This window comes from Erythrolamprus reginae, chromosome 2 (assembly GCF_031021105.1).
Source record: "Erythrolamprus reginae isolate rEryReg1 chromosome 2, rEryReg1.hap1, whole genome shotgun sequence".
Taxonomy (NCBI): domain Eukaryota; kingdom Metazoa; phylum Chordata; class Lepidosauria; order Squamata; family Dipsadidae; genus Erythrolamprus; species Erythrolamprus reginae.
Genome location: NC_091951.1, coordinates 247,855,554 through 247,870,428, shown reverse-complemented (window position 1 = coordinate 247,870,428; position 14,875 = coordinate 247,855,554).

Here is a 14,875-nt window from a genome sequence, read left to right as displayed (position 1 = left end):
AGTGCCCACCACCCCGAGACACACCAATACCCCACCACCAAATCAGGGGTGTTTCTTATATAACCCACTTTGACCCAAGAGCAATATATCTATTTACATATTATAGAGTGATTCCAATTTATTTCTTGTACCTTGGTCTCGGATTCTACTTGTCATATATCGTCTTACCCTGTCCCACCGTCCCATCAGTTGTCTCAATTCAGTTTCATTATCCAAATTTATCCTTTTATCCATAATTTCAAATTGAATATTGTCCACCATGTACCTATACCAATTTTGCATTGTCCATTTTGTCGCATCCTTCCAACCCAAAACTATTACCGCCTGAGCGCTTTCTATCGCTGCTTGTTTTATTTCTCTAAATTCTCCCATCGCATTGCTTTTAACTAATACTGCCATTTCCTTAGTGATTGTCCATTGTGTATTTAACATTCTATTAATGTCCTCTTGCACTTTTTGTCAAAATTCCTACACTATCGGGCATGATAAATTCTTATCCGAAAATTGCTTAATCATAATCCAAAAACTAATTGTAATGCAATTTCAGACTTGGAAATAGAATTTAAGGCATGCAATAAATATAATGAAAACAAAAATAGAAATTACAGAGTAAACTTAAAGTTTATTTAAAGTCCTTCAGGATTGGGCAGCATAGAAGTCAAATAATAAATAAACAAACAAACAAACAAACAAACAAACAAATAAACAAACAAACAAATAAATAAGTTGATGATAAGAGTTTTTTAAAAATATGGTACCAAGGGGCACATTAAATTCTCCTCCCCTCCCTTACCCGTGAATCGCTACTGCACAAATTAAATAAGAAGGGAACTTTTTTTGTTGCTTCAATTATTTAGTCTGATCCAGCAGGATTCTCTCTTCTTCATAATTCATTCAGCAGAGATAAACAATGCTCTCTTTGTGAGAGACAATGCCATTTACTGGATGTACATGATGCTGTAATGGAGATGATTAAATTGTAAGCTATTACAAAGGTGATTTTCCCTTTCCAGTTGAGTATCAAATGTCTATCTCGATCTGAGAAATTAAGCAGCTGCTACATGAATGGAATCTCATCACTACCTCATGAGTCAAACTTCAGTTGCTTCTGTTTCACACTCCTTCCAGCAACATCACCTGATCTAAGTGCCTTTCAGCAGGTATTCAATTGGTGATAACTACATGTACATTGATATTGGGGACATAACAAAAGAATCTTGCTAAATCAAACCAAAATCCATAGACAGGGCATGAACGTATTCCTATTCCCTGGCAACTGATATCCACCTGATTTATATAAAGATACCATTAACTTCAGAGGTAGGTTTCAGCAGGTTCTGACCAACTCTGGAGAATCAGTAGCAGAAATTTTGAGTAGTTCAGAGAATCGGTGTTGTGGTTGGCTCTGGGCCAGCTCCTGCAATGGGGAATTTGTATGTTGGTTTAGGAGAGTTCTCAGGTTCCCAGAGACTTGTCTTACTGCCATCAGCTTCTGACAGTGAGGATTCTTTGCCAAGGTCATACACTGGGGGAGAAGAAGAACCAGATAGAGAGATGGATGCAGCCAGCCCATTAGTTAATGACCCCATTAGTGGGTCATCAGCCTTGGAGGAGGATTGGTGGATAGATGCCAGAATGCACAGGCTCATGGCTAGAAGGGACCAACTGCACAGGTAGTGTCAGAGATAAGGGAGAACACCTGTGGCTGAGGCAATTAGGCTAATGGGGTTGCTGATAAATTACCAGCGTTGCAGAGAGCGCATGTGGGAGTTTATCCATTTGGAGAAGGATATGTCATGTTTGCTTTGTTTCTGGACTTTCACAAACTCATTGGGATATTTCACAGCTAAGTAAATCTTGTGAACTCACTTGAAGAGGTTTGACTGTGACGCTTTCACAGCTGCTCTTATCTGCTTTGTTTGTTTTTGTCTCTCACAGCCTTCAAGGACTGTTATCTGTGTGTGAGCTAATTTGCTCAGTTTAAACTGCATGTGCACAGCTTTATTTTGGATAAACTGCTTTTCTGTTTACTTTACAACAGCATGTGTGTTTGAATTTACATTACTGTCTTAATTGGGGCTCGTAACGTGAAGCCCAGTATAACAATTGATAGCGGAAATTTTGAGTAGTTTGGAGAACAGGTAAATACCACCTCTGTCTGGCCCCTCCCTGTCTATTCTCTGCCTCCTGAGTCCCAGCTGATTGGGAGGAAATGGGGATTTTGCAGTATCCTTCCCCTGGAGTGGGGTGGGAATGGAAATTTTACAATATCCTTCCCCTGCCACACTCACCAAGCCATACCCACAGAACTGGTAGTAAAGATTTTTTGAATCCTGCCACTGGTTAATTTCAGTAAGCATAGTCAAGAGAGGTATCAGCAAGGAAGTCACTCCAATTAGTCGCTCACACTCTCTCCCACCCAGCAACCACCAGCCTGCCCAACTGAATATCTACTACACCTCACAAGCTACTCAAGCACCTTCACTCACCTAGCTGCAGCCCTTAACCTGCCTGCTGGCCTGTTTGCAAATCACCCAGAACTCACTTTAACCAACCACAATCCTTGTTTCATAATGGTAGTGGGGAGGAGTGGTTTTGCCATTTCTAAGCAACATGGTCACATGATGTTGCACTTATAACTGCTTCACTTAGAGATGGAAAATCCAGTTCCAATTACTGCTGTTATTAGAAGACTAATAGAAGGTGTGTATTCACGCAGTTTTGAGTTGTTTTGATGTGCATGGCTCTTGCCTGGGCATTTATTCAACTAGCACAGTCAGATTTCAGTTCTGTCGGCCTTGTAGCTTTCATAAGCATGACTCATCCCTTTGAGCTACAGCACCCCAGAGAGATGCCTAACTGATATAATTGTGCCTTTTAAAGAGTTAGCATCAACTTGATGCCTTTAGCCAGTCGATTAATCAATTCTTTAAGAAGCCATAGATTGTATCTGATGATATATAAAAAGTGATATGTTTGAGAGCGATTGGTAAGCTGAATATTTTATGGCTCCAAACATTTTCCAGATGTTACAACATACCTAAGTCAATATACCTTGTGATATTAAGCTCATAATATTTTGTGTTAATTTTAAGTCATTGCTATGTTTATGACTCTTTCCAATTAATAACTGAAAGTGATTGTTTCCCAGAAAAAAAAAAACCCTCAGTAGCGGCACCTTTAGGTAGAGTGGGTGTTAGAAAAGTCAAAATAACAGTCATGACTTGTTAGCCCTGCAAAGTACGGTAATAATAATAATAATTTAATCATTTATTAGATTTGTATGCCGCCCCTCTCCGAGAACTCGGAGCGGCTCACAATAGGCTCAAGTAATCCAGACAAGAAGTAGAACTAAGAGTACTAACTCTATTGTAATGTTACACTTAACAGAATGTTGTAAGCCTGAAAGTACAGATAGTCCTAAACTTACAATTGTTCATTTAGTGGCCGTTCAAAGTTACAGTGGCACTGAAAAAAGTGACTTACCACTGTTTTTCATATTTACAACTGTTGCAGCATCCCCATGGTTACATAAATTCAAAATTCAGTTAGTTTGGCAACTAAGTCCCGTTTATGACTGTTGCAGTGTCCCAGGGTCATGTGAAGCCCTTTTGCAACTTTTGGTTGCAAGTCAAGGATTACCTGTATTTCTTTCCTTTCCTTTTAATCTCCAGAAAATTAGGGCGGGTATCCAGGGAAGGGCTGTCCATCGCCGCACTACTGATATGTTCTCGGTGGTGGGCGCAGGTGTGCATGCATGGGCACACCTGACAATGTGAAATTTGGCTTCCTGCATATGTGCAGAAGCTGAATTTCTTGCATGCTCACATGTGCAAGATTTTGGCGATTTTCAGCTATTTCTTTACTTCTGTGAATGTGCGGAAGCAAAAAATGCCAAAAATCCGCACAATCTCATGCACGTGAACGTCTTCGCATGTTATTTGGCTTCCTGCGCATGGGCAGAAGCTGAATCTCATGCTGATGCATGCACCCACCCGCCAGTCAGCTGGAGCTGCGCGGACAGATCCATTTTTCCAACCGGGACTGCGCACCTGACCAGGGCCGCCGATAGACGGGTATTACTGGGAGCGGCCGTACCGGGCCCGGGGAAATTGAATAATGGGGGGAGGCCCGGTGCTTCTCCTGCTGAGCCCCAGTCCTCTCCCGGTGGCTTTCGGCTCCTCCCTCCGAGGAGCTGCAAGGCTGGCCTCGGAGCCCCGCGCGGCCAGCGTTCCCTCGTGCCCGGTGGGCTCCCCTTTCCTAAACCCCCCACCAGCCCCCTCCTTCCCTTCCCGCCCTGCCCTCCTTCCCCGAGGCGTCCCTTGCCCATCATCCCCTGCCGGGCAATGGGGCAGCGGGACTGCTAGATGGGCAGCTCTTCCGGCGAGGGTGGGCAAGGCGCGCCCTTTTCAGCTCTCGGCCTCTGCCCGCGCAGAAAGCATCCTTCCTCGCATCCAGTGCTGGCCATGGGGTCTGCCGCCGCCGCCTTCCGCAAGGCCCCCCGAGGAGCTGCGTGGGTCTCCAGCCTTCTCCTGGTGAGTCACCGCGGCAAGGATGCGGGCGAGGGAGAAAGGGAAGAACCCGGCGCCTCGGGCGCTTCCCTCTTGTGGTAGAGGGGTAGGTGGTTTGTGGGGAGCGGGGGAGGGAATGAGCCGGCATAGTCCAAAATCACAACTTCTTTCGTTTCTTTTTCTTTCTTTCTCTATTTCTCTCTTGCTCTTTCATTCTTTTTTTCTTTCTCTTGCTTTCTTTCTTCCTCTTTCTTTCTCTCCTTCCTTCCCTCCTTCCATTTCTTTCATTCCCCCTCTCTTTTTATTTCTCTTTCATTCTCTTTCTTTCCTCTTTCTTTCTTTCTTTCGTTTCTTTTTCTTCCTTTCTCTCTTTCTCTCTTGCTCTTTCATTCTTTTTTCTTTCTCTTGCTTTCTTTCTTCCTCTTTCTTTCTCTCCTTCCTTCCCTCCTTCCATTTCTTTCATTCCCCCTCTCTCTTTTTATTTCTCTTTCATTCTCTTTCTTTCTTTCTCTTTCTTGCTCTTTTTCTTTCTCTCTTTTACCTTCCCTTCCTCTATTTCTTCTTTTTTTCTCCTTCCTACCTTCTTCCCTCCCTCCCTCCCTTCCTTCAGTCCTTCCTCTCTTACTCTCCCCTTTCATAAGTTTCCTTGCTTCCTTCCTCTGTTCCTGTCCCTTCCCCCTTTCTTTCTTTCTTTCTTTCCTTCCTTCCCTCCCTCCATTTCTTGCTTTCCTTCTCCTTCCTCCCTTCTTTCCTCCCTCACTCCCTTCTTTCACTCCTTCCTCTCTTACTCTCCCCTTTCACACCTTTCCTTGCTTACTTTGCACCCTTCCTCTGTTCCTGTCCCTTCCCTCTTTCCTTCCTTCCTTCCCACCCTCTGTCCATTCATTCACCCATTCCTCTCTTGATCACCCCTTTTACCATTCCTTCCTTCCTTCCTTCCTTCCTTCCTTCATAGCTCGCCCTCGCCTTTCTTCCCTTCCTTCCAGATGGGAGTGCCCCCTCAAGACACCCGCCTGACTGCTGGTACCCTGCTTTTTCTCTCCCCTCGTCCTTTCCAGCTCCTCTCCGGTGGCTGCCGGGTGTGGGATCCCCCTCCCCTCTCCCCTCGCTAGAAAGCACATGGTTTTGTCAACAAGAAGGGAGAAGTGCCAAGGAGCCGTAAATAAGCCTCGCTCCGCCTGACCGATGCCAGGATCTTTCTTTCCCTTGTCACTCCCGCTTCTTTCTTTCTCCTGGACGAGTCCACACAATCGGCTTACCCCAGTTCCTGAAATAGCCTATGGCAGTGCTTCCCAACCTTGACAACTTGAAGATATCTGGACTTCAACTCCCAGAATTCCCCAGCCAGCATTCACTGGCTGGGGAATTCTGGGAGTTAAAGTCCAGATATCTTCACGTTGCCAAGGTTGGGAAACACTGGCCTATGGGACCGCCTCGCTTGGCGTGAAGCGGGAAATGATCCCCGGGGGATGGAGTGGCTTGGTGACTTAAAATAGTTTTAAAATGGCGGGGGGGGCCAGACACTTAGGCTGTATGGGGCCCCAAAATTCCTGATGGTGGCACTGCACCTGACCATACTGGCTGCAGCCCAATACTGTGGGTACCTCCCAAAACATTTCCCACACCCTTCCTCCCTCCCTCTTTGGGCTGAGATATCTCTTACATGCTATCTGTCTGGTCTGCAGCTCTCTCTCCTGTCTTCCAAGTTCATTTTCACACACTGTTACATAACTATCCAATGGAAATTCCTGACCCTTTGTCCACGTGTCTCCCACTGATGCACATATATAAGAAGTGGCTCTTTGATTGCACTACTACAAACACCATTTTCCCTTTCTTGACCCACTCTCCAGACACTTCCTGGAGAAAGAAAGTAAACTTCAGTTGCAATTCCACAATCCAGGGACTTAATTTACTAGGGGTTAGTTTACATGTTCATGTTAAGCCAAATTATAACTCAGATCCTACTGAGTTATAATTTGGCTTAACAGTTGGTTGAGTAAACCACAGTTGGTGAAGTTCCTACCTCATGTTGATCCCAAACCAATCAACCAAACAAACAGGTGAGTTGCTATAGGAATAACTGAGAACATATGTGAAAGTTGGCAATTGGGTTGCAAGATCTTATATTTAGTGCCATATTCCTGACAGCTACTGAAGTGAGCTACGAGACACTCAACAAGCCAGCCAGCTTCTGTGAGATAAATGCTTCTACACGACAGGAACTGTGATTTTTACCTGCCATTTTAATGTTTTACTGCTTTCTTATTGGGAAAAAATATTAAATAAAGCTTATATCCTGCCCTTCTAATGGGCGCATCAGTCAAGGAGGCTAGCTACATTGAAAACTCTTACAAAAATGACTTAAACTTAGAAGCTGGCAGACCAGACAGCTATTTCAATCCCTTCCCACAAAGTTTTACTATTCACAAAGTGGTTGGCTATTACATGCTTTTCTTCAAAGGAAACCTGCCAAATAAAGTACTGATAGTTAACTTATTGAAGGACAACCACTGGCATGGGCAATTCCTGGTGAAGTTGGTAATGATTACCAACTTTGGGAAAGGTGAGTGGGAGAGTTAAAGTTGTCCCCAAGGGCTTCAAGGTCGGTGGTAAATAAAGCTCTCCTCATCCGGGATCTGATCCTGGATGAGGAGGCCGACCTGGCATGTATTACTGAAACCTGGCTGGGCCCAGAGGGAGGTGTTCTTCTCTCTGAAATCTGCCCAGCCGGGTTTCAGATATGGCATCAACCTCGACCCCAGGGAAGGGGGAGAGTGGCTATTATAGCCAGGGAAAGCCTTTGCCTACGTAGACTCATTGCTCCGGAAATTGCGGGTTGCGAATCTCTCTTGATGAAGTTGGACTTAGGGGTTCAGGTGGGCTTATTTCTCATGTACCTGCCTTCCAGCTGCATGTCAAAAGCCCTGCCTGTGCTACTCGAGGAGGTAGCCGGGTTGGCGGTTGAGTTCCCCGGACTTATTGTCCTGGGGGACTTCAATCTGCCGTCACTTGGCGAAACCTCTGGGTTGGCACAGGAGTTCATGGCCACCATGACAGCCATGGACCTGACTCAAGTAGTACAGGGTCCGACTCACGAGGAAGGGCACGCACCTGACATGGTATTTCTTCCTGAGCAATTGAGTAATGGTCTGAGACTAAGGGGCTTAGAAGCATTGCCTTTGTCATGGTCAGACCATTTTCTACTACGGCTTGACTTCCTGGCTCCAATCCTTCCCCGCAGGGAGGTGGAACCAATGAAGATGTTCCGCCCCAGATGCCTGATGGACCCAGAGGGCTTTCAGATGGCGCTTGGGGTTATTCCAGAGGCACTCGTCCACAGTTTGGCGGAGTCTCTTGCGGAGGCCTGGAACAGGGCTGCGGCGGAGGCTCTCGACCGGATTGCGCCTTTGCGACCTCTCCATGGCGCTAGACCCCGTAGAGCCCCATGGTTCAGCGAGGAGCTCCGGGAGTTGAAACGCCAAAAGAGACGTCTAGAGAAGCGATGGAGGAAGAGTAGGTCTGAATCTGATCGATCACTTGTAAGAGCTTTTATTAAGACTTACACAGTGGTGCTCAAGGCGGCAAGATGTGCGTACCATGCCGCCTTGATTGCATCAGCGGAATCCCGCCCGGCCGCTCTGTTTAGGGTGACCCTCTCCCTTCTTAACCAGGGGGGAGTTGGGGAGCCCTTGCAGAGCAGTGCCGAGGATTTTAACACGTTTTTCGCTGATAAAGTCGCTCAGATCCGGGCCGATCTTGACTCCAATTGTAAAACAGAGCCAACTGACAACGAGTCAGTCGAGGTGACTGGGGCATGTACCTGTCCACCTGTCTGGGAAGAGTTTGATCTGGTGACACCTGATGAAGTGGACAAGGCCATTGGAGCTGTGAGTTCCGCCACCTGTTTACTGGATCCGTGTCCCTCCTGGTTGGTTTCGGCCAGCAGGGATGTGACACGGAGCTGGGCCCAGGAGATTACCAACGCTTCCTTGGGGAGGGGAGTCTTTCCAACACTCTATAAAGAAGTGCTTGTGCACCCCCTCCTCAAGAAGCCTTCCCTGGACCCAGCCGTACTTAATAACTATTGTCCAGTCTCCAACCTTCCCTTTATGGGGAAGGTTGGTGAGAAGGTGGTGGCACTCCAGCTCCAACGGTCCTTGGAAGAAGCCGATTATCTAGGTCCCCAGCAGTCGGGTTTCAGGCCCTGTTACAGCACGGAAACTGCTTTGGTCGCGTTGATGGACGATCTCTGGCGGGCCCGGGATCGGGGTTTATCCTCTGTCCTGGTGCTCCTTGACCTCTCAGCAGCTTTCGATACCATCGACCATGGTATCCTTCTGCACCGGCTGGAGGGGTTGGGGGTGGGAGGCACTATTCTCCAGTGGTTCTCCTCCTACCTCTCTGGCCGGTTGCAGTCAGTGTTAGTGGGGGGTCAGAGGTCGGCTCCGAGGTCTCTCCCTTGTGGGGTGCCTCAGTGGTTGGTCCTCTCCCCCCTGCTATTTAATATCTACATGAAACCGCTGGGTTAGATCATCCAAGGACATGGGGGGAGGTATCATCAATATGCTGATGATACCCAGCTTTACATCTCCACCCCATGTCCAGTCAACAAAGCGGTGGAAGTGATGTGCCGGTGCCTGGAGGCTGTTGGGGCATGGATGGGTGTCAACAGACTCAAACTCAACCCAGATAAGACGGAGTGGCTGTGGGTTTTGCCTCCCAAGGACAATCCCATCTGTCCGTCCATTACCCTGGGGGGGGAATTATTGACCCCCTCAGAGAAGGTCCGCAACTTGGGTGTCCTCTTCGATCCACACCTGACATTAGAGAACCATCTTTCAGCTGTGGCGAGGGGGGCGTTTGCCCAGGTTCGCCTGGTGCACCAGTTGCGGCCCTATCTGGACCGGGACTCATTGCTCACAGTCACTCATGCCCTCATCATCTCAAGGTTCGACTACTGTAATGCTCTCTACATGGGGCTACCTTTGAAAAGTGTTCGGAAACTTCAGATCATGCAGAATGCAGCTGCGAGAGCAGTCATGGGCTTACCTAGGTATGCCCATGTTTCACCATCACTCCGCAGTCTGCATTGACTGCCGATCAATTTCCGGTCACAATTCAAAGTGTTGGTTATGACCTTTAAAGCCCTTCATGGCACTGGACCAGAATATCTCCGAGACCGCCTCCTGCCGCACAAATCCCAGCGACCGATTAGGTCCCACAGAGTGGGCCTTCTCCGCGTCCCGTCAACCAAACAATGTTGGTTGGCGGGCCCCAGGAGAAGAGCCTTCTCTGTGGCGGCACCGGCTCTCTGGAACCAACTCCCCCCAGAGATTAGAACTGCCCCTACTCTTCCTGCCTTCCGTAAACTCCTTAAAACCCACCTTTGCCGTCAGGCATGGGGGAATTGAAACACCTCCCCCGGGCATGTTCAATTTATACATGGTATGCTTGTGTGTGTGTCTGTTAGTATATGGGGTTCTTTTAATTCTTTAAATATTTTAAAGTTATTTGGATTATTTATGATTTGTTCTATCTTGTTGTGAGCCGCCCCGAGTCTTCGGAGAGGGGCGGCATACAAATCTAAATAATAAAATAATAAATAAAAATAAAATAAAGATACTTATTGGTCAACGAGATGGGAGAATTTAGAGAAATAAAACAAGCAGCGATAGAAAGTGCTCAGGCGATAGATAATAGTCTTGGGTTGGAAGGATGCGACAAAATGGACAATACAAAATTGGTACCAGTACATCTTGGATCATATTCAATTTGAGATTATGGACAAGAGGATGAATTCGGCTAATGAAACTGATTTACAAGAACTGATGGGACAAGGTATGGTTAGTAGAATTTGAGACAAGCTACAAGGAATAAATTGGAATCACTTTATAATATGTAATATAATATAATATTGCTCTTCAGTTAAAATGATATATATAAAATATGCCCCTATTTTGGTGGAGGGGTACGAATGTTGTCTGGTGGTGGGCAGAAATCACGGAGCACTTGTTGTATGTTGTATGTGTGTGTGTTTTTTAAAAAAAGACACTTATTGGCAATATTTCAAGGTGTTAAAAACTAAAGATGACTTGTAATCTATTGAACACTTGAATTGTGAATCTAGTCAATTTGTGTTAAAAAAGAATTTTTAAAAAAAACCCTCTATCTTTAATTTCTCTGACAACTGCTAGGATTTCCCCCTAATTAGAACCTTGGACTAAAGCAGCCAATTAAAAAAGTTAGCCAATTAAAAAAGAAAAAGAAGACTGCAATCTTTTTAATTTCAGAGTTGTCCAAAATTTTATTTCTAATAAACAGTGAAGAATTATTATATTGGAAAGGGTGCTCCAATGACCACTCTTATTGGCCAGTGTCATTGGTGAAAAACTCATTTGTTATGTTAGTATTTAAATGTTTTAATAACGGTAAAATAGTAGGGTCTGTGTGAAGATATGCAAGTTTTAAGTCTATCAGATATTTGAACTCTTGAATCATCTCCCTACATAAGGCAAAAACTGTTTAGGCCTGAGCCTGTTATGATTTTCCTCTTACTGGAACTACTGCTGTGCCCCAATCACTCCTGTTCAATTTGATAGGGGTGAGACAAAGACCCCTTACAGACTTGTCTAAAAAAAAAAGATTTCGTGACTTATAATTTTGATGAATGGAAAGACTAGGTTATAGAAAGAAGAAAATTATGATGTAATAGAAAAGGGGAAAAATATGTAATTATATCATGTGATGAGGTTTGATTATAATTGTATGAGGAAGATCAGAAGCCATCTCTTTATGAGCTGGGGTGGCCCAGTGGTTAGAATACAGCACTGCAGACTACTTCAATTGCTAGCTGTAGTTCAAATCTCACCATTGGCTCAAGGTTGACTCAGCCTTCTATCTTTCCAAGGTGGGTAAAATGAGGGCTTGGATTATTTGGGGGCAATATGTTGATTCTGTAAACCGCTTAGAAAGGGCTGTCAAAGCACTATGAAGCAATATATAAGTCTAAATCAGTGGTTCTTAACCTTGTTTGAGGTACATTCACTGAACCCTTCTTTAGGGTTACATATTACATATAATAAATCAAATATGATTTTTTTCCAAATTCAAGACATAGGTGTTCTGGTTTCTGGTAGAACTTTAGCAATTACAAACAACTCTTATCATTTCATGAATAAAGAAACTCCATTTATTTCTCTGCCCTCCTTTAATTCAAACACATTCCATAAATACACTTGGTCCGTTATCTCTCTTAGTTGCATTCCTCACATTCCTCCTGCTGCTCCACTTAACAAGATTTATTTTCCTAACAGCATAACTTTGAAAAACAGCAGAACTGACAATTAACAACACAGAACTATTTTTGCTTACTTTAGCGTGGCAAAAACACATCCATTTTCCCTTCGGGGCAACGTTGAAACTCCACCCTTCTTCTCCACTGACCCCCTGACATGCCAAATACATCACTGCAGTATTTAACCCATTCCTCTCCTTAATATATTCTTCCAGACCTCTGTTCTCTACGTTTTTGAACCCTTCTGAGTTTAGGGTTAACCCAGCGAGCATCTGATTCTCCCTCGCTAGATCCTGAACTCATAGCCCCATCCTGTGGCTGGCCTCCCACCTGTTCTACTACCTGTAACCCCGCCCCCCCCCCCCCACTAATTCATAAACGCTATCTGAATCCGAATCCTCAATATCTTCATCATTCTCCAACTGATCAGGAGTATGTACAACAATAGGTATATGTTTTTTTTACTGGTACACAAAATGAACCGTGCATGAACATCACCTTGATCAAAGAACAAAACCAACACAGTGCATGAACTCACAACAAATTACATACCTGTAAATCAGTGTGAGTTCTTCTGTTGGACGCTGACTCCCATCATGTTCCGTGATACATGTGAATCCATGTTGTACATATTCGTCCGACCACTTTCTTTTTTTGCTCGACATAGTTAGTATGGATTAAAATATTAAGAAAGAAACCATACAATGTATGACTATTTATTTATTTATTTATTTATTTATTTATTGGATTTGTATGCCGCCCCTCTCCAGAGACTCGGGGCGGCTAACAGCGACAATAAAACAGTGTACAATAGTAATTTGGTATTGATGATTAGAAATCAATTAATATAAAAACCAAACATACATACATACATACCATGCATAGAATTGTAAAGGCCTAGGGGGAAAGAGGATCTCAATTCCCCCATGCCTGGCGGCAGAGGTGGGTTTTAAGTTGTTTACGAAAGTCAAGGAGGGTGGGGGCAGTTCTAATCTCTGGGGGGAGTTGGTTCCAGAGGGCTGGGGCCGCCACAGAGAAGGCTCTTCCCCTGGGTCCCGCCAGGCGACTACTGAGCACACTAAATTCCCCCAGCACTGATTGGCCAATTAATGTAACATGATCATCTGCAGTAAGTGATGGCCAAGCGGGGTGTGTCATCATGAATTTACATAATGAGTCGGGTGTGTCTTGATCTCCGTGGCGGAGGTTCCGCCAAACCCCTGAGACTGACTCACCGAACCCCTAGGGTTCGATAGAACCCCGGTTAAGAACCACTGGTCTAAATGCTATTGCTATTTATATTTATTTTCATGTTTTCTGTTATTTTCTTTTCTGTTCTTTCTTCTTCTTTTTTTGTCTCTCCTCGCCTCTTCTCCAGTTTTACTGTATCATTTTTAAAAATGTACTTACTATGTATGTAAAATCTTTTAATAAAAAACTGTTTAAAAAGATGGAGGGAACAAAGGTTTAATTTTTCAGAGAAGGGGGTTGAATAGTCATGACTATTATTAGGCGGCATGGAATACTGGTGTTTATCATAGGTGAGTTAAAGCTTTTGTGTAAATATCTTGGGTTTCATTGCTCCCCGTGCAAAAATTAAATCCATTGGAATGTTACAAGGCTTCTTCAGTTCAGAAGGTGTCAGCAGCAGGGTGTGAAGGTGCTTCTGGAGGAGGAGAAGGAGAAGGAAAAATGTATCTCAATAGTTAAAAAGCCCAAAAGCAATATTATAAAGAAATTCTTCGATACCATTAGATAGACTCCACTTTTTCAGGAAAGCTCTGGGAAATGATCGGGATTTAATAAATGTCAGGCGAGGAATACATGGATCCAGATGAATGCGCTACCCCCACCCTTCAATTAATTGGCATCCAAAAGGAGAAAAGGAAAAGAGAGTGATAAAGCAGGTTTTATCAAGTGGCATTTATTTTGCCACAGACATCTCCTCTCTCCCCTATCTGCAATGGAAACTTCCAGCCTTAAATGGAGTCTAAAAGGAAATGTTCTGCCTGTGTGCTTTAGGAAAGCTTTCAAGCCAATTATTGCTGAAAAGAACTCGGGGAAGTGAATGTTCCTGGCTTGCTATAAATGGGAATTTCAGCTCTTGGCTCTCCCTGTACAAAAACAAAAAACAAAACAAGGATTTTTTTTTAGGTTTTTTTTTAAATATGCAGAAGTAGAGTAAGACTAGCTGTCTGGTTGCCTCAATTATTTTTGGCTGCTTTCCATTTGCTAAATGGAAGGAAACGCCAAAAAGAGAATATTATGACTTGCTAATCCATAATGTATTGTGTATTATATAGTAAAAAAGAATTCACATTGCCTATTTGATGATGAATGAGAAGTACGGAATTAAAACGGTTTGCTTGTACACAAATTTAAACTTTATGCTAAGTAGAGTTCTTTTTTGTGCTGTCAACCTTGTTTGCCTTCTTATCCAAGGACAACCCCTAACAGCTGCTTACACTGGCTTTTACTATGAATACTGAACTGAGAGTGCTTATTTCATGTCCGTCTTTTCTTTCTTCATATGTTCACTCTGAAGATCTGAAAAGCAGACTTGACTGAACGCATTTTGCAATCTCCTATGCCTGGGATGCTGGTTGACTACATGTTTCCATTCATTGAATTAACAACTATAAAAGGCAGTCAAGCATGCAGAAATATTATATATGCTGTACTTAAAGGACTTTTTCTTACTGTATTTGTGTTCAAATGTGCAAGACTGCATGAAGAATTTATGTTCAGGATTTTATCCCTACATGCAACAATAGCTACGTTCTGAACTCTTACATTTAGAATTCCCTAGTCAGTGGTAGGATTCAACTTTTTTTTACTACAGTTCTGTAGGCATGGCATGGTGGGCGTGGCTTGTGGACGTGATTGGCTGGGAATGGGCTGGGGTGTGTGATAGGCAGTACTTGGCCTCCTGCACTCCAGTGGGAGCAAAAATGGGTCATGAGGGGACACGCAGCATTCCCTGCACCTCATTTTGGGCCTAGAAAACCTCCCTGAAGCCTCCTGGGAAGTGAAAATGGGATGTGGGGAGGGGAACATTTTAACCAAA